A 23,972-nucleotide genomic window follows, 5' to 3' on the forward strand; every position below is an offset into this window, starting at 1 on the left:
ATTGTTCAAGGGTCAAATATGTGGAAACTTACCTAAATTAATCATCCATTTTATAACATTTTCAATAAAATCCAATACACAGAAATGGCATGTTAGATTTTCTAAGTAGAAATTAGTAACTAAGTGTAAAATCCAATCACTTCAAAAAAGAAATAGAAAATGCAATTGAAAACAAAAAATGTAATAAACATGAATATTTGAAAAAATAATTGCTAAAACAGACAAATCATAGTTTATTTTTAAAGATATAAATACAAATATTATGAAATTAAGAATCACTTTTAACTACCACATAGAAATTTTTAACATATATTATCTTTAAATTTCTGCTACCAATTTTAAAAGTAGCTACAAAATTATTGAAGGTAACTGTTAGTATCAATTTTCTTTTTTTAAATACAAGACCTGACTGGATCAATCACTGCAAAACAGCTTTGCTGGAGTGCAGGGAGCACTGGGGTGAGTAAGTAACTGATTATTTTTCAAAGCTAACAGATAACATAAAGTTTCTAGCATTTGAAGAATAGATGATATATTTTTATAAGAATTTTTAAAAGAACAGATCATTTCAATGCCATAAGAAGTACTCCAGAACACAGGAAAAGATGGGAAACTTCCTAATTTATTATTTAAAAGCAACAAACTATTATGTCAAAGCATCAATATTTTGAAGAAGAAAATCATAAGATGTCCAAAAGCATTTGATAAAATTGTAAATCTATTCTTGATTGTAATTCCTAGTAAAATAAAAATAAAAAGATAGTTCTTTAACATCATAAAATGTTAGCTCAAGTCAATGGAAGTTTCCTACAAGAACACACCAACATTGACCACTTAAGAAATATAAAAAGCAAGGGAGACATTCACAATAGCAACTACCATCAAGTATCTATAGAACTGAAATTATGAAAACTGACCCATTTTTACTAAAAAACAACATAGAAGGTTTTAATAAACTGGAAGTATATACCATATTTCTACAGAAATAAAATAATCAGTAAAGTCACATGGAAGAATAAAGTGACAATCATAGCTAAGACTTTTGGGAAAAAAAATCATAGCTAAGACTTAGAAATCTAGATTTTCTTAAGTGAAATGTCACGTTTCTCTGTAGGCTTAAGTCTTTGAAAGCACTATTTCCAAAGAAAGCCTTTTTGTAGGCTAAATTGGCCAGAGTGGACCTCTGCCTTATACACACCCAACACTTCCTGCCTCGCCCTGAGCTCGAGTTGCTTCCTATGTTGGACAGTCCCTTCCTCTCTCTCCACCCACTCAAATGCAACCCACCCATCAAGGTGTGGCTTATAGGCCAGTCCTCAACAGATCATTCTTAGAACCTCTGGTACAAATTTATCATTACTCTCCCTCAGCTACAAGGATTACAGTTCTAACAATAGACTGTAATAATAAATAGTAACCCAACGTATTCTGTCTCTTCCTCTAGATTGGAGAGTAGGAACAGTGTCTAATAACAATACCAGATACTGTCTTACTGGCCTTTCTCTATACCAAACACTGAAATGATGCTTTGTACAGAGTTGTTCTGTAACCCTCCTAACAAATGCAAAACAGGTATTATTCCTATTGTACAGGTAATGTAGAGCTCAGAGGGGTAAACAACTAACTACACAGGTACCGGAAATAACTAGATTCTACATTCTTTTTTGCCAGCTTCACCAATCATATCACAGCTGGTTGGTCTCAATTGAATTAAATTTACTTGGGACTCAGTTCTCAAAGAAGGGCACTGAGATGAGAGATGGCAAAAATAAGAACACTAAAGGTAAGAACTCAAGGATTTGTAATCTGAAAATAGGATATGAGTAAGACATGAAGCCCAAGAAGATGTGACATATTCCAATTGTGTATTTGAAACTGACTTTAATAATATGAGTTATACGGGGAGGCAGAGGCGGGTGGATCACCTGATGTCAGGAATTTGAGACCAGCCTGATCAACATGGCAAAACCCTGTCTCTACTAAAGATACAAAAATTAGCCGGGCATGGTGGTGGGTACTTGTAATCTGAACTACTACAGAGACTGAAGCAGGAGAATCGCTTGAACCCAGGAAGCGGAGGTTGCAGTGAGCCAAGACAGCGCCACTGCACTCCAGCCTGGGTGACAGAGTGAGACTCTATCTCAAAAATAATAATAATAATAAGTTATATCAATAATTAACCTTTTGCATTAGCAAATTTTATTGATTCACTTGAACTTGATGTACTCACTGGAGGAAAAACAGAACAGATGGTACTGTACTGTAGCCTGAAAGAAAATTTGAATCGTAAGATAACTTTTGAAATATTCCTAATATTCTTGTCATTTAAGGTACCAATAAAGTTCTTATAATGCCTGATTTGTGTATTTTGTTGAAATTAAAAATAAGTCACCTTATAAGAGGCTTCTTTTAAAAAATTAAATAAATAAATCTATAAATATCAATTTACCTTAAGAGATTTTAAAGTAATTCTAATGTAACCTGCTGGCAAATTCTAAAGCTACAAGCATTTTGGGATGTTTCACAAGTTGTGACTGAAAACAAGAAGGCAACCTAATAACAAAACTCTTTCACAAGATGATCTGAAAAGTCCAATTAATCATTCACCCTAAAGAACACATTTTTATTAAAGTGTCTTTAAAAATTCAATAGAACATCTCACACTGAAAAATATTTGTGCCAATGGGGGAAAAAGGTCTTTTAAAAGTCCTATGAGTTACTAAACCAGAAATGTATTATTTTAAAGAAGTTACAGAAGTCCTCAAGATCCTGTGTTTCCTTTTTATTTTTAGACCTGTGAAAGATATGTTTTTAAAAGTTCCACTTATAAAAAAGGCAAATATATTAAAGAAAACTAGATTATTTTTTGGCTATTTCTAAATTTGTTCAGTATTTAAGGCTAGAAAGTTGTAAGTTTCAGCCAATCATATTCTGGCTCGGATTTTAAGTTATTCATATTTAATATCTGTGCATTATAGCAGAAATATGTGACTCTTCTGCAAATAAAAAAAAAGGAACAACTAACTTAACACATTATCACAGAACAGCAGTCAGCGGACTATGACCTATGGACCAAACAGAGCCATGGCCTGTTTTCAAAAGGCATGCTCCCAAAGAATAGTTTTTACATTCTTACAGGGTTGTTAAATGTTTGTGTGTGTGTGTATAACATGTATGCATGACAGATAACTTATGTGGCTGGAAAACCCTAAAATACTACTGTTTGGCTCTTACGCAAAAGTTTACTGACCCTGTCAGAGTATAAAAAGTTCTCTATACAGGCATGCCTTATTTTGTTGCACTCCACTTTACTGCACTTTGCAGATGTTGTGTGTTTCAGAGTTTTGTTCTTTTACAAATTAAAATATTTCGGCAATGTTGAGTCGAGCATGTGTATTACCATCATTTTTTTAACAGCATGTGTCACATTTTGGTAATTCTTGCAATATTTCAGACTTTTCTATTATTATATCTGTTATGGTGATCCGTGGCTTCAGGGCAACAGAAACCCTGACCTCCTAAGACAGTGAACTTGATAAATAGATGTTGTGTGTGTTCTTACTGCTCCACCAACTGGCAATTCCTTCATCTCTCTCCCTGAGACTTAACAACACTACAAGTGGGCCAATTAATAACCCTACAAAGCCCTTTAAGTGTTCAAGTGAAAGGAAGCATCACCTGCTTCCTTTAAATCAAAAGGAAGTTACTTTAAATCAAAGCTAGAAGTAAGTAAGCTTAATAAGGGAGGCATGGTGAAAGCAGAGACAGACCAAAAGCTAAGCTTCTTGTGCCAAAGAGTTAAGTTGTGAATGCCAAGGAAAAGTTCCGGAAGAAAATTAAAAGTGTTACTCCATCAAACACATGAATAAGAAAATGAAACAGCTTTATTGCTAACAATATGGAAAGTATGAATAGTGTGGATAGAAGCTCAAACCAGTTACAACATTCCCTTAAGCCAAAGCCTAATCCAGGTCAAGCCCCTAACTCTCTTTAATTTCATAAAGGCTAAGGGAGGTGAGAAAGTTGCAGGAGAAAAGTTGGAAGCCAGCAGAGTTTGTTTCATGAGGTTTTTAAGAAAAGAAGCCATCTCCATAACATAAAGGTGGAAGGCAAGGCAGCAAGTGCTGATGGGGAGGCTGCAACAAGTTACTCGGAAGATCTAGCTAAGATCACTGATGAAGATGAATATACTAAAAAACAAACAAAAAAAAAACGCAGATTTTCAATGTAAACAAAACAGCAACCTATTGCAAGAAGAGACCATAGAGGACTTTCATAGTTAGAGAGGAGAAGTTAATGACTGGCTTTACAATTTCAAAGCACAGGCTGACTCCCTGTTAGGGAATAATGCATCTGGTGTCTTTAAGTTGAAGCCAATGCTCACTTACCATCCTGAAAATCCAAGGCCCCTTAAGAATTATGCTAAATCTACCCTGCCTGTGCTTTATAAATGGAACAACAAAGTCTGGATGATGGCAGATCTACTTACAGGATGGTTTATTAAATACTATTGAGACATACTGCTCAGAAAAGATTCCTTGCACAATACCTGCTCATTGACAATGCACCTCATCACCCAAGAGCTCTGACACAGATGTATGCAGAAGATTAAAGCTGTTTTCATGCTTGCTAACACAACATCCTTTCTTCAGTCCAAGGATCAAGGAGTTATTTCAACTTTCAAGTCTTACTATTTAAGAAATACATTATATAAAGATAAACTTGCCATAGATAGTGACTCCTCTGATGGATCTGGACAAAGTAAATTGAAAACCTTCTGGAACTGATTATCATTCTAGATATCCAAAGAATATTTGTGATTTATGCAAGTAGGTCAAATATCAACATTAGAAGGAGTTTAGAAGAAGCTGATTCCAACCCTCATGGATGACTTGGAGAAGTTCAAGAGTTCAGTGGAGGAAGTAACTGAAGATGTGGTGGAAATAGCAAGAGAAATAGAATTAGAAGTAGAGCCTGAAAATGTGACTGAATTGCTACAATCTCATGATAAAACTTTCATAGATGAGGAGTTGCTTCTTACAGATAAACAAAGTAAGTGGTTTCCTGAATTGGAATCTACTCCTGGTGAAGATGCTGTGAGCATCAATGAACTGCTATAACCACCCCAACCTTCAGCAACCACCACCCTGATCAGTCAGCAGCCATCAACATCCAAGCAATAACCTCCACTAGCAAAAAGATTATGACTCATTTATGGTTCAAATGAACGTTAGCATTTTTTAGCAATAAAGTATTTTTAATTTAAGGCATATAGGTTTTTGTTTTTTAAATCACAATGCTATTACACGATTAATAGGTCATTATAATGTAAACATAATTTTTATGCCTTGGGAAAAGAAAAAAATTCTTGTGACTTGCTTTATGGAAATATTTGCTTTATTTTAGTGGTCTGGAACCAAACCCACAGTACCTCTGAGGGATGCCTATAATTAAGGTCTTATATGTGGGTCACTGACATCATAGAACACTCTAAGCTGCCAAACAGATTGAGTCAGAAGATTAAGGGAAAAAATATGAATGAAAGGTGATTTTTAAAAATATCTTCAATAATATTTACAGCAGAGACATGCTATTAAAATCTGGGATATGGCAGCATCAAGTTGTCAATGTGGGTTCAAGAAACTGCTCTACTCTCAATGCTTGAAAATACTGGAGTTTTAGATGGGTGCTCATCTCATAGATGAGGTGGTTTAAAGGAGCATAATATGCTATTTCATACACATGTCTCCCTCCCTCTAATCCTCCACCCCCGTTTTTCCAGGAATAGTCTTACTCGTTATTCAAACCCAGATAAAATGCTTATTTCTCAATGAATCATCTAAATCATGGGGCCCCAACCCCCAGGGCCATGGACCAGTACTGGTCTATGGTCTGTTAGGAGCCAGGCCACACAGCAGAAGGTGAGCTGTGGGCCAGTGAGCATTACTGTCTGAGCTCTGCCTCCTGACAGATCAGCAGCAGCATGAGATTCTCAGAAGCACAAACCCTACTGTAAACTGTGCATGAGAGGGATCTAGGTTGCATGTTCCTTATGAGAATCTAATGCCTGATGATCTGAGGCGGAAGCCATTCCCACTCTCTCCCAGTCTGTGGAAAAATTGCCTTCCATGAAACCAGTCCCTGGTGCAAAAAGGGTTGGGGACCACTGTTCTAAACCCTCCAAATGAACAAAGTTATCCCCTTCAAAGATTCAGAACTTTCTGTACAGTTTTTTTTTTAATAGAACTTGTAACATTTTTTGTTTTCTTTCCCAAAATTTTTGAATTCCTTGTAGCAAAGACCTTATAACCACCAGCATTTAGCATAATACATTGTCCATGGTAGGTTAATTTCCTGTGGCTGTCCTAACAATTATCCACAAACTTGGTCACTAACAACAGAAATTATTCTCTCACAGTTGTAGAGAAGGAGAAAGCAAGGCCTACAACTCCTTCAAAGGCTCTAGAAAGGAATCTTTTCTGCTGGGCTCGGTGCCTCATACCTGTAATCCCAGCACTGGGGAGGCTGAGGCAAGGGGACCACCTGAAGTCAGGAGTTCAACAACATGGTGAAACCCCATCTCTACTAAAAATACAAACATTAGCTGGGCATGGTGGCGGGCTCCCATAATCCCAGCTACTCAGGAGTCTGAGGCAGAAGAATCCCTTGAACCTGGGGGGCAGAGGTTGCAGTGAGCCAAGACTGTGCCACTGCACTCCAGCCTGGGTGACAGAGAGAATCTCTGTCTCAAAAAAAAAAAACGGAATCTTTTCCTTGCCTCTTGCAACCTCTGGTGGCTGCTGGCACTAGCTGGTATTCCTTGGCTTGTAGCCACATCCTTCCAATCTCTGCCTCTGTCTTCATACTGCCTTCTCCTCTTCTGACGCTTATAAGGACACATGTCATTGAATTTAGAGCTACCCCAAGAAATCCAGGATGTTCTCATCTCAACATTTTAACATAATTACATGTGCGAAGATCATTTTCCAAACACCACAATATTCACATATTCCCAGGATTCAGACGTGGGCATATCTTACTGAGATTCACCATTCCACACACTATTGTTGCCATACAGTAAATATGTGCTCAGTTTTCTTACCTTAGACCTACATGAAATAAACTTATAGATAAACCTAAAAATGAGGAAAAGTGGAAACAGGAAAACTTAAGTCCTTCCCTTCTCTGCTAATATCCTCTTTGAAAATGAACTGCTGAGGCATAGCCAGAAAGCTTCAACAGCTGTTTTTTTTTACTGAAAAATTACTAAGAATTACTCAACACAATGCCCAATGACAGATCCTTGGAGACCATTTCTTTGCTCCTAGGAAAAAAAATTCAGTGATATATCTTCTTCCTCACAAAGCAACACTCTTATTCACATCAAGCAGTAACCTGCTTTAGGTGAAGTTTCAATTTCTTTAAATTCTTTATACATGGCCATGAATGTTGTATAGCATGTGTAGTTTTACATCAATGGTAGAAAGCCAAACTACTAATTTATCCTTATAGGAAATTTAAGTGTTTAAAGCCTTACCTCTCAAGATTTTAGGCTTTCATTTGAAACCCAATTCCTTGCACATCATGAACATTCAGTGAGAATATGTTGATTCCCACAGCTATGATTGTTTCCTATACACAGTTTAAGATATCATAGCAGAACTTTTCAGAAAATGTTTTAAGCTTACAAAGATCAAAGATGCTATGATCTTCAAATTAGGGTTAGAAACTAGGATAGAAATTTCAAAATATCCATAAACTGTAATTAGGCCTGAAATAAGTGCTCTATTCAAGTTTTACATTACTAACTGAAGAGACCAATTAACTACTATTAATATAGTACTATCTAGCAGATTATAAAATAATGCTAGAAATACAATGTATCCATAGACTCAAACTCTTCAAATAAAACATCCCTCATACTCCATCATAGCAGAGAACCAAGATAATGAAAACTTAAAAGAGTGAATGTAAGAAAAATGTCAATCAACTTGCTGTAAGATTTAGTAAAAGATCTATTTTCTCTACTCTTATCACAACATGATAAGTTATGAAAATTCCAGTCAATTAGCCAAAATAAGGTAATCATTTCAAATAGAATTCTTGGTATTTCCTCTATTTGTCAGTTTATTTAAAAAAAAAAAAAGGTTTAAAGAAAGACTGATTCTGATCACCTTGATTCACAGTTAGAACAGTGCCTACACTGGCAGCAAAAAGAACCCTCAGCACCCAGATCGTGGTTTCTATATATTATTCTACAATGAAATGAGAGACCCTTGGAGGGTTGGCTGATTTGGTGGTAGCTGTGGCAGGGAAAATACGAGATGAGCCTGGAGAATACTGTAATACCAGAAAGTTAACAAAGTACTCAAAAACAAAAGGACGGGGGGTCGTCATTGGGCCACAAGAGCAAATCTGAAAGTGGTCTTTGGTCAAAGTTAGAAAAATCTAAGAGAATAACACAATATTAGTTTATGACTCCACATGTAAAATATGCATATATACATCAATATAAATTTTAAAATAAGTGGGGAAAAGAAAATAATCCATAGAATTCTAAATATTAATTGTAGTTATTTCTTAAGAGTAGGCAAAACTTAGTGACTCACTTCCAAAGAACAGAGGATGGAAAGGGAAAAAAATTATGGTAGAGAAGCTTGGCAAATACCACATTAACCAAGTAATTAAGGTTAAGCTCATCAGTGGTATCTTGTGGATATCATGGTATGATACAATGATACCCCTGATATGATACACTGAGAAGGGTACTTCACCTCTGTAATAGTTTTTTCCAAGACCCCATAAATCAGTCTAATCATGAGAAAAGCATCAGATGAACCAAAACTGAACATATCCTCTAAAATACCTAACCAATACTCCAAAACTGTTAAGGTCGTAAAATAAAAAGAGAGACTGAGAAACTGTCACAGAACAGAAAACTGAACAGTTATAAACACTCAAAGCAATATGGTACCTTATTTGTATCCTAAAAGAGAAAGTAGACATTAATGGAAAAGCTAGTGAAATCCAAACAACAATAACAATAACTACCAACATTGGTTTCCTGGCCTTGATAAATATATCATGGTAATTCTACTATGTATATCATGTATATACACGTTAATTATACATATTGTTATTTTTTGTATGTGTGTATATGCATGTGATTTTTTGAAGTCCTTATCTGCTAGACAAGTATATTAAAGTATTTATGGGCAAAATTATAAGTCTGAAATTAGTTGTTCAGGGTGAGTGAGGCCAGAGATTTATGAAACAAGATGGCAAAATGTTGAGAATTTCTAAGTTTAAGTCTGTGTGCATAAGAGTTTCTTACACTATTCTGTCTACTTTAATATATGTTTAAAATTTCTCATAATAAAAAGGACATTAAAAATATTTTAAATGTCTATGATTCAGCCTTCTTCAAATAAAAATTTTTGAAACAAGCCACATCTTACAATGCTTAATGAACTTTGCAAAGTTTGTTAATTGTTAAATAAAATTCTTAAGGATTACAAAAATGAAGACCTTTAAAGTGCTTTATTAGTTAGGTTGCAAAGGAAAGCTGGTTTCCTGTGAATGGTGTGACTTTCCATACATTATGCTAATCTATTTCCTGGTAAATTAGAAAATGAAGGAAAAAGTGGCTGACGCAATTGTGAAGGTTGGTAGGCCGAGGAAATGAAAGAGAAATGCCCTCTCACATTACATTTATTAAATTATGGTCAAAAAAGTTTCAAAACTGGTTATGAAAATGGAACTAAACAAGTCCCTGTGATACATTATCATCCCCAAAACCCAATTTACAAATCAACCTTTCCAACATCTTAATTGTAAGAAGGTGCAAGGCTGTTAAGATAGCTCACTGTACGTGCTCATATGCACATACAAACACACACCTCTTCCAAAGCACGAAGTAAAACTACAAAGAGAAAAAATAATGAAAGAAAAGATGCAGTACTTGAAAGATAGATCCAGGAGACCAAACATGTGAAGAGAAGTTAATCAAAAATGGCAGGAAGTCAATCAAAAATGACAAAGGCAGGGCAGAGTGGTTCACATCTGTAATCCCAGTACTTTGGGAGGTTGAGGTGGGCAGATCACTTGAGGCCAGGAGTTCAAGACCAGCCTAGCCAACATGGTGAATCCCCATCACTACTAAAAATACAAAATTTAGCCGAGTGTGGTGGCATGCACCTGTAATCCCAGCTACTTGAGAGGCTGAGGCAGAGAACCGCTTGAACCTGAAAGGCGGAGGCTTCAGTAAGCTGAGATCGTACCCCATCACTCCAGCCTGGATGACACAGCAAGACTCTATCTCAAGGAAAAAAAAAAAGGACAAGACAGAAAAATAAAGCAAGAAATTACTCACTGTCAAGAGAGAAAGCTGTCACCATAAGCAGACCCTGAGATAGCAAAAAAAAATTTTTAAACGTATTTTTTCTGATGTCGAATCTGTATTAAAGGTAACTTATTGTTCAAAGCAAACACAGTCACCAAGAAATGGATGGGCTATAACATGTATAAGTAGAATATACGAAGAAAATAGCACAAACAATGAAAGAGAAAAAAAATGGCAATATACGAAGATTCCGAGTTCATACAGTAAGAGGTAAAGTATTATCTGAAGGTAGACTGTGAGAAGTTAATGATGTATATTAGAGTAACCACTAAAAATATAAAACAAATATATGTAACTAAAAAGTCAATGATGGAGATTATATAATAAAAAATAATCAAGCCCAAAGAAAGCAAGATATGGGAGACAATGAGAGAACAAAATGAGAAAAACAGAGAACACATAGCAAGTTATAGAAACACAATTATACAAAAATTATTTTACATATGAATTGCTAGAACACTCCAAATAGAAACTAGAGATGGTAAGAGCAGAGGTCAGTTCACTAAGAAAATACAACAATCCTAATGTGCACACAACTAGTAACAGAGTTTCAAGATACATAAAGCAAAAACTGACAGCACTAAAAAGAGAGTTAGATAAATTCACAACTGTCAACTCTCCTCTCCCAATAACTAAGAGAACAAGGAGTCAAAAAACCAGTAACAATATAGAACAATATAGAATTCTCAAATGAATTCTCCCACACTTCTATGGAATAGTAAGAATTCTACACAAAGTATTACAAAAAATAGAAGAGAATGAAAAACTTCCCAACTCATTATATGACATTATGAAAACCCTGAAACCAATATCAGATGAATATATTAAAAGGAAAGAAGAAAGCTAATGACCATTATCCTATGAAACAAAACAAGCAAAACAAAACCTTTAAAAAATCAAATCCAGCTACGCATAAGATCAAAGCTTAAGTGAGCAGTGCACATTTTTGAAATATAAAAAATAAGAAATGAGCAAATGAAAAAAAATCCACGTTCTTGAATTGGGATAATATAATGCACTGCAAATAACATTAAAATGTTAATTAACCCAGGAGTTCATATAATTTAATGCAATTCCAATTAAAATCACAACAGGGTTTTGAATATTTTTTGCCCAGGGGAAGTGTGATGATTGATAAAATATTCCTCACATATGAATGCTAGTTACGTGTCTTAGAATACGTAAGAAAATTTGTAGAGAAAGTCAGGTACTACAGAATACAGGAAAACATATGATACGACGAATGTGAAATTTGTATTCACTGGAAGAAGAACAGATTATCTCAAAATTGCTGCTGATACAATGATATGTTTATGCTCTGAAAGTAAAAAGTAGACCCCCTCTCTTACACCATATATAACAATAAATTCCAAATAGATTGAAGATAAGACAAAAATGGGGGAAAAGTAAATCTAGTTATGAGATTACAAGCCTACTTTATCAATGGAGAAAACCTTAAAACAGGACACCACAGAGAAAGAGAAGGAATTAATTAATAAATATTTTAAAGGTTATATATTAAAAGCTACCTCTTGAACAGGCAAGAGATAAAAGATCAGTTTATGAAAAAATTACTTGCGATGGAGATGTTGGGCAGATGGTTAGTGGCTTTAATATGAAATAAATTCCCACAAAAAGACAATAACCAAATTTTTTAAATGGGCAAACAATATGAAAGGACAATTCTTACAACAATTCTAATTTGCCTACAAACATAGGAAAAGATGTTCAAAGTCACTAACAATCAGGAAATACTAATTCAAGTGACAATAAGATATTACCACACAATTATCAGACTGGGAAACACAACTAATGCTGACCGTGTTTGGGAAGAGGGCATTTGCCTGCATTGCTGGTAAAAATGTGAACTACTATATCCTTCTCAAAGCAATGTGGCAACATTTATGAAAACTGATACATTTTGAATAGATGGTCCTGTCTCTGGGAATCTATTCTTTAGGTCTCTCTGAATACAGCTATAAAGTTATTTATTACATCATTGGTTTAAAAGTGGCAAAAAATGGAAACACAGTATTTCCCTCTAATAAATGAGTGATTGAGTAGCCTATGAAATAACCACTCCTTGAAATAAGATGTAACAATTTTTTAATTGATTAGAACAGTAGCAGCTGAAAAGGATTTCTCTAAGGCAGCACCGAATGAAAAAAGATTAAAAAGTTTCAAAAAAACTCCTTCCATTTTTGTAAGCAGTGACTAAAAAACTGTGTGTGTGTATGTGTTCCTAATGCTTAAGAATATAGAGAAAAATACAAAAGGACACATAACAGTGCTAAAAACATGGGTTATGGACTAATGGAATGTTATTTTTGGCTACAGGAGAAAGAACTAAGTAAAAGAGAAAACAGTTTACTAAAAAAATGAATTTAAAAATTTCTATACAAGTATACCCACTTATCAGAATAATATATTTGTAAACAATGCCCATAAAAGTGAGCTTTTGCAAGACAACACTTATTTTCTAACGATTTTCAGTTGTGTTTCTTTGAAAACTTAGTCATAGAAAGAAAAAAAAATCACATGTAAATATCATAAATACCTATCTGTGGTTAGAAACCTAAAATGAAATGCCTTTAAAATGTATTATACACATTTAATATAAAATAAATGTGCAAAAAGTTTTTGAAAGAAAAAACTTACGAAATACATGCTTAAATAGAAGAAGTTTTTCTAGTTAGATTAAAAGTACTTAAAAGAGATTACAGTATAAATCTAAAAATATCTAGGGTAGCTCTTAGGCACACTAAAGACCTAAAACAAATAAACTAAACCAGAATATATCAGCTTGGGCTTGCCTTTCAGCTTAGCTATCCTGCTTCTTTCTTGATCTGCCTAAACTGTAGGACAAAGCCCATGTTTTCTCTACATGTGTTTTCAGCACCTTGCACAAGCCTAAGTTTCTTTAGAGAGTATGTGCCCTAAGTTTCTTTGAAGAGTATGGATGCCTCTAACTGCACACTCTCTACAGATGTCTCTAGACACACACACTGTATCCAGGGTCAATGGATTGATCTCCCTGGGCTGTTGCATGTGGATTCTTTACCCTTTTAAAGTGAATTTTGGAGGAAGGCAAGAATTCATCTGATACTGATGGATCATTTCATATAGAGCTAGACGCTAGTGACACTTCTTTTATGCAATGTGGACTTGAAAAGTTTTTACTTATTGATACTAAATGGAAGTTAGAACGACAGTAGTAGTTATGAAACGGGAAAAAATTATTTTACTGCTGTTGGCAATAAGAGTCTAGTTCTGCCAATTTCTAGACTTTTACCTTCTCTTGATTTTAAGTTCTCTTCAATTATATGGATAACATGTGTCCAATCCACCATACAAGACGATCAGGATGAAACTAAAACCACTCTGTAAACCACCAGGCACAAAGCAGTTCTCGTTGTTGTTAGCCCATACTTATCAAGTATTCTAAACTGTCTTAACTACTGTTATTTATAAACAAAACACAAGGTATCTACCTCAGCCTACAGCCTTGGTATAATTCCACCATACTCAATATATCGCTAAGTTTAAAGTAATAATTCCATCAATGGTTTTGATTGACTTATTGAGTTCATTTCTTTCTTCAATGAAATATTTTGTGTTTGCTAAAGTTACCTATATTCATACCTAAACAAGAAGAGCTAATGCATATTCCAAAGTCTGTTAGCCTTGAAATATCCACCTACTTCAATGTTTCTTTCTAAATATCCCTTCAAGCAACACTTCTGATATACTGCAACTGACTGTGATCTTCTGCAAAATTTATGTTTTCAAGTTATTTCTACCATTGTTCTCATGTTTTAAAAAATTTATTCCTCTTAATATTTAAATAATATTTTAATATAAATTAATATCCCCATTATTTAAAATATTTTTTGTCAAAGTTAAAGTTCTTATCATTAAAAAATAAAATACTATACATCAGATTTTTTCAAAAATATGGAAGACCTTCATTAGATAGCATCACATAAAGTGCATTTTAAAATGTATTCATCAGTCAATTTTCTTGCTTTTGTAACCCGAATAAACCACCTCTAAACTCATTGTAACACTGCATACCTATTGGCCACGCACATCTTAGAATCTATTTTTGGAAAAGAAAATTTTCTGGTGATCTGGCAAATGATAAAAATTTGCCAACACATAAAACCATCAGCTCTAAAAGATAACAGAAAAAAACAGGTAGGAAATCACCATAACTGCCAAAACATGTTTTTAATTTGCATTCATATATTAGCAGGTTTGCTTTTTCTATTTAAAAAAAAATTTAAACTGGGCCAGGCACATTGGCTCACACCTGTAACCCTAGCAGTTTGGGAGACCGAGGCGGGCGGATCACTTGAGATCAGGAGTTCGAGACCAGCCTGACCAACATGGTGAAACCCATCTCTACTAAAAGTACAAAAATCAGCCAGGCAAGGTGGCACACACCTGCAGTCCCAGCTACTCAGGAGGCTGTGGCAGGAGAATTGCTTGAACCAGAGAGGTGGAGGTGGCAGTGAGCTGACACTGCACCACTGCACTCAGGCCTGGGCTACAGAGCAGGACTCCATCTCAAAAAATATATATATATATATAAATATATATACACACACACTGTTTATATAAAAATATAAGATATACATATACACTGTTTATATAAAGAATCTTTGTCGCATTTCTACTAAAACCTTGAAAACTTGATTTCCCAGATAGAAACAATTCATCCCCAGGTACTTTAAACAACTTAGAGCACTTGGTCCATTTATCCCAAATTACCTTATGTTATAATTTGCCACATAATTCTTACTTCTCATCCTTGATTTTCAGCTCACTAATGATACTGGATATTGTCCTACCCATTTTCATGTAAGGGTCCATAAACATAGTAGGAGCTAAATACTTGTAAGTCAAATGGATAAGTGAAGCATGTTCTAACAAAAATAACATTATTATTACTTTTATTATGTCCCTAACTTTGATAGCTTTATCCAATAGCAGAATGCATATTAGCCAGAATTTACTGGTCTATTATTACCACTGCTATAGAACATCCTATAGTGGTTTCCTTCCAAAATAATTTTTTTGATAAGGTATGATAATTTGTTTTAGTACATGTATCAGCAAACACAGAATTGACTACTTTATTGAAGTAAATCTTGTAGTAAATGTATTCTAGTAAACATAGTATGCTAATATAATCTACAACAAATATAATAATACAGCCTCTAATCCATATTTACTTGTATAATACTCCCATTTTGCCCTAGTCTACAGTAAGGCTAACTCTGGAATATTACATTTAATGCCAGAGGGAGGTAAGAGTAACACAAGGGGAAAGTCCAGGGGGCTTTCTAGTGTTTAACTCTCTAAAGCTAACTGGCTATTCACTACAATTTCACTACTTTACTTTGCTGAAAATGAATTTCCACATTTATGAAATGAAAATCATAATACAGTTCATAATAGAGTACAACAGTGCATATAGCACATATGTGCTATATTACATGTCATATGGCATAACCATTACATGTAAGTTGTATGATTCGATTATATATTAAATGATACAAATACATACATGATACATTAAGAATTATGATACATATGTTTTACAGATATATTTGTATGTTTTTGCCTGAAAACATACAAAACTCAAATATGTAAAAGTGAAGGGACCAGACATGTTTTAAAGGAGAGTCATTCTCATAGACAAAAGGAAAATCACAAAATCTGCAATTATATACAATCTATTAGTCATCAAAAGTATCTACATATCATTTTGTGTGTTCTACAATTTCATTTTTTTCACAATTCATCAGCTTAACTCCAAACAGCACTTCCAATAAAGATTCATCACTTTCAGCACATCTAATGATTATTGTCTCAATTGTATAGCAAGATAATAAACTGTTTCTCATAACTAGATGCATTCATTTTTCCTCTTTTTTTCCAGTCATTTTGTTAAAATAAAGTAAAAAGCAGTAAAATTTCTGCCAAAAGTGGCAGAGTCACAGTGATGTAGCAGGAGTCAGGGTTAATTAGCAAGACAACAACACGACAGCCCAAAAAAAGACATTCATCAAATGATGCTTGTAAGTAAAAATCCAGTGTATAAATGGCATTGCAGAGGTGATACATAGTATTCCATGTGTCAGTTACTTGAAAAGTCCATGATACAAAAGCCAAGGACTACCAATACCAGTTTACTAAAGAGTACATATTAAATAAACTAACATATGGAAAACCAAGTTCTTAACTTCTGTATTATACTAGGTACACAATAAGGAGTATTTTATTTTGTACCCACTATTTACTCTGAATGGCTGTTTCTTGTTGTTACTGTTGTTGTGGTTTCAGAGACAGGATCTTGCTCTGTTACCAAGGTTGGAGTGCATTTGCTCAATGGATCACAGCTCACTGCAGGCTCAAACTCTGGGATAAAGGGATCCTCCTGCCTCAGCCTCCCAAGTAACTGAGAACACAGGCACATGCCACCACACCTGGCCTGAACGGCCACTTTTAAGAGAGGCATCAATACTCTACAGCAAATATTTATAAATGCAGTATGGCTTAATTCTACTATATCACAAGGTTTCTTTTTTTATTTGAAACAGAGTCTTGGTTTGTCGCCTGGCGCCAGGCTGAAGTGCAGTGGCACAATCTTGGCTCACTGCAACCTCTGCCTCCTGCATTCAAGCAATTCTCCTGCCTCAGCCTCCAGAGTAGCTGGGAGTACAAGCGTGTGCCACCATGCCCAGCTAATTTTTGTATTTTTTAGTAGAGATGGGGTTTCACTGTGTTGGCCAGGATGGTCTCTATCTCTTGACCTCGTGATCCGCCTGCCTCGGCCTCCCAAAGTGCTCGGATTACATGTGTGATCCACCATGCCTTGCCACAAGGTTTCTTTTTGCAAGAAGAAATAACTTTTTTTTTCAGGAAAATAATGCAAACTGAGGAATAGTTGACAAGAGTTCAATATATTTAGCTACTTAGGTTGGAAAAGACCATGATAGTGGCATTTAGAACAAGGCAAATCAACAAGCAGTTAACATCAGAAGGAATACTGTGAGCTGTGAGGCCCGAGAATACTGACTGGAAACAGGGTATTCTTAAAGCAGGGCATGATAAATAAGAGAGTCCCACGAAAAGTGATGTCGATATTTGCAGTGATAATTGTAACATGAATAGGAGGAGTCAGGCAATACCTGTAACATGGAAAGAGTTTAAATTGAGTTATACTGATGAGCTAGTTTGAGTTAGTTTCTTTGCTCCTGTAAGAGTGTAAAAAAACTTTTGTTTGTAAAAAAAATTTTTTGTGTTTCTTTTTTACTGGAGAAAATGCAGTTGGGGAGAAATCATGTAAATGTGTGATTATAAATAACTATTCAATAAATGTAAAAATAACGTATAAGATCCTGATTATCTACCTTTATTGTGCATTTTATATGTTAGTTAAAAGCAACAATGTCTGAGTCTAACCAAGTGACTTTTAAGTCATAAATCAGACATAGCTTAATCAACAGAATCTTAGCTTAACCAAGGATTTGCAGTTCAATGTACTGCTTGAAATTATAGAACATCACAAATTTAATAATTTGTAATTATTTTAAAAATTAAGGGCTTTTTTAAATGACGAGTTGATAGAAGCTTCAGATGACTCATTAAAGAAGTAGCCTGCAGACTTTCAATCTCTAATTATTGTTCACCTTTATTTTCAGGTTTCTATAAATGATGATGAGAATTGTAATTTCATGTATTTTTCTTTTGAAAAGCTCGGCTATCTCACCTGTATTACATAAATGTTAACAGTAACTTTTATACCAGCTACACTGAAACTTTTTAAGAATGACTTTCTCAAGGTCACAGAGCAAATCTCTGGTGAGACAGGAATGGAATTCATGACCTTTGACTGCCAGAAGTTTTCTACCCACACTCGGAAATTCCTTCCCCATAAGTGTAATTTATATGCTCATTTTGAGAAGCAGGAAAGTTTATCCTTTTCAGGGGAGGAGAGCGTGGGGGCGGTAGAGGTATGGCGGGTGTGCTTTTCCTGTCAAATCAGTTGCCACACAAGTACTTTGTAGTTTTACAAAGTGACTTTTGGCCATATTACCTCATTTATCTCTCACCACAGTGCTGTAAACTACATACTGTTTTTTCCATTTTCTAGACTCAGAGAGGTTAAGAAACTTGACCAAGGTCATCCATAGTTAGCAAGCAAGAGAGCAAGACTCAAACTGAGATATATCTGACACTGAAATCAGTTGTGATTCAAGGATGTATACAATCTTAGAGGTTTACCATTCATTATGAAATGAATGAAGGTTTTCTTTACATTGTTGTGGAATAATTTATCTTGGTTGACATTTAGGTTTGTTTTCTTTAAGGCAGGGTTGTTTTTCTGTTTTGTTATGAGTTAGCTTGATAATCTCAAAGTGAGCACAGTATTACTAAACACAGAATGTTTTAAAGACTGTTTTTCTCCCTTTTTTATACACATGTGTAGCTTTTCACTGTATTTCTTGTTCATGAAATTTTACTATAATTCTTGGTCTTGAGTATGGTGTGTGTGTGGGGGGTTATGTACTAATATAGATATTAGTACATGGACTACAAAATATAGACTACAAAAACACACATAAAAACACATAAATACTAAATAGATACATACACATATAGATATATAAGATGATGAATATATATGTATATACAATATATGGTCATTCTTCAGTATCCTTGAAGGAATAACTCCAGGATCCCAAACCCCAACTGATACCAAAATCCATAGATGCTCAAGTCCGTTATAAAAATGATGCAGTATTTGCATATAACCTGTGCACATCCTCCTATATACTCTATATCATCTCTAGGTTACTTACAATCTCTTATACAATGTAAATGCTATATAAATAGTTGTTATGGTTTTTTTATTTGTATCATCTGTATTGTTGTAGATTTTTTTCTTGAATGTTTTCAATCTGCCATTAGTTGACTCAATTAATGTGAAACTGATGAACAAAGAGGGCCAACTGTATACATACACATCATGCCAGGAATTACTGTGAAAGGCCCTATAGACTGAAAAGCATAGTGAATGTCACATTTGGGACACAATTCATGGCTGTCAAAGGCAGCAGGTAGTTATCGTGTTAGCTTCTATAGTCTTTGACAGGGGTGGGAAAACTATCCTAAAGGTCTCCTAATTTATTCCCCTCTCAACTTCCATTCAGCAATACAGCATCAGGGCTTCCTGCTGCTACTTCTGCACCAGATAGCAAATCTGTTTAGAGCAGTCTAATTATTACACTAATAAATATTCAAAAATGTAGACCATGAGAGTAGCAACAAAAGAAAAGCATGACTTTAAGTTGAGAAAAAAAAAAAAAGACAGGAAAAAAGAAATTCTGCTCATACTAGAGCAGATTTCTTTGGGTGAGTATCCTGTAATCTACTGCCGACCAAAACAAAATTTTATGGAGCAATAAGACTATTCAAGTAGCCACTTTATGACAATAAACACCCAAAACGGAAAAATCCTTTTGTAACATAATTACTGACAATATAGAGAGAAAGTAACCATTTAATCCACAGCATGTGTTCTCTACCACAAGAACTTAATAGCTGACATCAGATGGGGTGTGGCTGACCTAGGCCCCAAAAGTGAATTCTGGCCTGTGGAAGTCAGACAGCTCTCTGGGCTGGGCTTGGGATTCAGAAACCAAGCAGGTCTAACAAAGCCTAAGACTGTTGACCTTCTGGGCATAGGGCAAGGCCCATCTGTTTACTTGCTTGCTTTTGGGAGGAGTGGTTGTGGTAGATGAGTTAAGGCTGTGGTTATAGGGCGTTGCCTGTGATTTAATTTTAATATTTTTACCCTTACATTTTGTGAACAGTTAAAAGTTGAAAGCTGTGTATAAAAAAATTGCATGCTGAAAAACAAATAAGTTTGAGTTTGAAAGGAAAAAGAAATACTGGACAAAAATATAAGCTATTTCCAGTCTATGATCATACAGTATTTTCAAGTAGAAAATGACAGATAAGTAACTACAACCTATTTCAGGACTTATTTTAAAAATTAAAGTTGTAGCCAGTGAAGTCAGGGGCTGATGCCTACAATCCCAGCACTTTGGCAGGAGGTTTGCTTAAGACCAGGAATTCAAGAGACAGGCTGGACAACAAAGTGAGACCCCTCCTGCCTACTTGGGAGGCTAAGGCAGGAGGATCCCTTGAGCCCAGGAATTTGAGCTACCATTATGCCACTGCAGTCCCGTCTGAGTGACAGAGTGAGACCCCATCTCCAGAAAAAAAAAAAAAGCTGTTTTCTAAACAGAAAAGGTAATGATGGTGTTGATTTTGAATAAAACTGTCTTGGGATTTTAGCTCATGTTCATTAATCAACATTCAAGCAGCAAGTGAAAAAACTTATTTAAAAAAACTTCAAATAAGTTTGTGCCATTACTACTTTTATATTTTAATATACAATCTACAGCTAGATTTATGAACTTGACTGTTTATCTCACAATATAAACACTCCAATTTAATGTGATCATTGTAATATTATTAATTTGCAAAAATATAAAGTTCCATGCTTTCCATGTTGTATGATGGAAAAAATGTCCAGGACCTTTACACGTTCATCTACTTAACAACATCCCTTCACTGGGCAAGGTTACTCCAAACTCTAGATTAACCAACATTGGCTCGAATTCAAAACGCTCTCAGCATAGACCTAGAGGCCTAAGCACTTAACGTTGTCTCTGCCAAGATAAAACATACCTATATTTAAGGCCAAATTATTTCACTAGGTTGATAACAGCCTGCTTCATGATATATTGTAACATCTAAAACTCACTGGAGCTTGTTAAAGTGCATAATTTCCCTGCACAGGAGGCAGGGAAAATATCTCTGAGCAACATGTATATTTCACATGACCAGAACATGATGGATATTATAGACCAGATGCATGCTCTTCAGAACGAACGTCAAGCATCTCGATTTGTTCTCCCCTTGGCTTGGGGAGAGTGCACTAGTGTTTGCAGACCTTCCTTTTCAGCACACACATAGGCTGCAGCTGTAGTAAACAACCACCAGCCAAGAGTTGCTAAGGTCAAGGTCTCAAATGCTATACCAGGACCATTTTCTCCCAAATGACATTCATTTCTGAAAAAAGAACTTGGATGGGGGGTTGGGGAGATGGGGAATATTAAGGACTCATTAACAACAATTTTTTTTCAATAAGTAGTAATAAAAAGCATTCCACAATAAATTTCAGCTGACTGCACTAAGTAGTAAATAACTGAAGGATTTCAAAAATAAACAGAAATCCTCAAGAATGTTTTGTTTAACCTGACCTAGCTATGTTGGTTACATGGTCTTAGTTCAAAAATTATGAAAATTTGATGTGAAAACATTTGAAATTTCAAATTCTCCCAGCACATTTCATCACAGTCATTGGTAGAATAATAAACCTCTTTCTTAATTTTTTTATGCTCAAATTGCTCTCTCCTCAGATCAAAGGAGCTTAATATACTCAATCTAGCATCGAGACTGACCGGTCTGCAACAATAAAGATATAACTTATGCATTTGAAATGTTTGTCCTTCAACATCCTATTTCCACTATACTTCTATAGTTTAAAATTTTCTAGCCTAAAAGTATACTCCTTTATCGGAACCAATTTTCATGTGGTTTAAAAAAATGTACACAACATGTGAATGAGGTCTGAGAACAGCACAAGCAAAGTTTTTTTTCTTGGGGGACCTGGAGGGGGGGTCCACTGTTTTAATTAAATGTCAGTTCTGAAAGCATTTCTTAGAAGACAGTATACACCCACTCCTCAAAGTGACCACTCCTATTCCCACCACAAGCTTCCTCTTGCTAAAAGCCACCAAATTTATGTCAAAGCATTTACTTATCTAAACAACTCTATCGTCCAGTAAGAAAAGGGCATGGAGGCGTCTAGGTGGTTTTGCAGAATGACGTGTATTTGATTGGCAGATGTCTAGCGAAGTCACTAGATGCACATGCACTAAATGTAAATAGAGCTTGCTCGTCTCTCTGATGTTACAAGGTAACCGAGAAAATCTTAACGCTAGTGAAAAATAAAATATCCGAGTGCTCGGCCGAGAATTCCATTAGCCAGTGGAATTATTTAAAACAATCCACAGAGAACAACACTTAAGCCATATATACAGTTAAATTAGAGGGCCGACAATACTAACTACACAAACTGTTTATTCAGATTACACATTCTGTTGTATTAATACTCTTTAACTCAACACAGTCATCTTTTATCAGCTGAATTAAGACTATACTATTAAAGTATGCAAAACTCGAAGCGCAAGGCGAAGGGGGTTGGGAAGCTGCAGGGCATATAACAAAGGAATTGGTACTTTTTCCAAGCATTTGCCTCAAATGCACTGCGAAACAAAACTGTTGAGTGCACCCCACCCTTTGCCCCAAAGATAAAAGTTTTCAAAGTTCTTGCAGGCAGCTCTCTAACCAACAAAAGCAGGATTGATTCTCCCCGTAGGGGAGCATCTAACGTGACACCAACTAATGTTGCGGAGGTCAAGTCCGAATCCTCAGGGTGAGCTTCTAAGGCAAGAAGTGGCTTCCAGGACGGCTCTGCGGGTTCCCGGCCCGGGTGGACGTGCAAAGTTGCCCCTTGTCAACTCCGACCAGGTCCCCGGTAATTGAAAATAACAGCCACCGGCCAGCCCCTGGCTACTAGCATGGACCAGGCACTGTAGCAAGTGACAGTTACACATCATTACGACCAGAGACAATAATGAATGTAGCACCAGGAGCACTATTCATGCCAGCAGTGTCATCTCCGCCTTAACCCCTTCCCCTCCACTATCTCCAGCGCGCACACACAGTCCACACGGCCCCGGTGCGGCAGCTATTCATCCACCCCGCTCCAGGCCGGGGGGCCAACTACTTCCACGAGCACTCCCCTCTCCCCATTTCAGCCCTGGGGTTTTATTTCTCATCCTTGGCAACTGTCAGGTAAACACTGCAACCAACAATTCCATTAGGGGTAGAAAAACATTTGCTTAATTCACGTTACTTGATAACTTCTGAAAAAAAAAAAAAAATTAGGGAGGGGGGAAGAAACCTCCTTCTTTCTTCTCCACGAATCCGACCGACGCTACTTGCTTTGCAACAGCATCGCCCTTCCCCGGCCCCCCTCCCGCTTCCCAGCACTTTCCCCCTTTAAGAACACAGACCAACCAAAATGATTTAACTTGAGCAGATGACAGAAGGAAAATAAAACACGTTAAGAGAATATGGTCTGATTTGGGATGGCAAAAAAAAAAAAAAAAAAAAGGAGGGGGTTGTTTATTTTGATAAGAAACGGAATCGGCACAGACCTGAACAGAAGCTGCAGAGCAGGAGAAATTGTTTTCTTTCCCTCACACAGAGTCCCCCTCTCTCTCCCTTTCTCTCTTACACGCGCGCGCGCACACACACACACTCACTCGCACACACACGGCGTCACCCGCGCACACGCACATGCAGAGCCTCTCAGCGGCTCTCTGCAGTTCTCAGGAAATGAATGGGGGGCAACCCG

The 23,972-nt window shown here is 35.9% G+C and overlaps 1 protein-coding gene across 4 annotated transcripts in view; it reads right to left on the reverse strand.

Moving 5' to 3' along the window:
- Positions 1-23,972, reverse strand: part of KLF12 (KLF transcription factor 12) — a 462,415-nt gene that overhangs the window by 438,174 nt on the left and 269 nt on the right. For 2 of the 4 annotated variants that reach the window (XM_012442847.2, XM_021667177.2), the window contains exon 1: positions 23,773-23,948. The exons of the other annotated variants lie outside the window; for them this stretch is intronic. The gene's annotated coding sequence lies outside the window, so the exon portion shown is untranslated. Of the gene's footprint in view, positions 1-23,772; positions 23,949-23,972 lie in introns of those variants that run through there. 4 annotated transcript variants of the gene reach the window in all.

Source organism: Aotus nancymaae, unplaced genomic scaffold, assembly GCF_030222135.1.
Source record: "Aotus nancymaae isolate 86718 unplaced genomic scaffold, 86718_ANA_hifiasm-v0.15.2.pri h1tg000088l, whole genome shotgun sequence".
NCBI lineage: Eukaryota > Metazoa > Chordata > Mammalia > Primates > Aotidae > Aotus > Aotus nancymaae.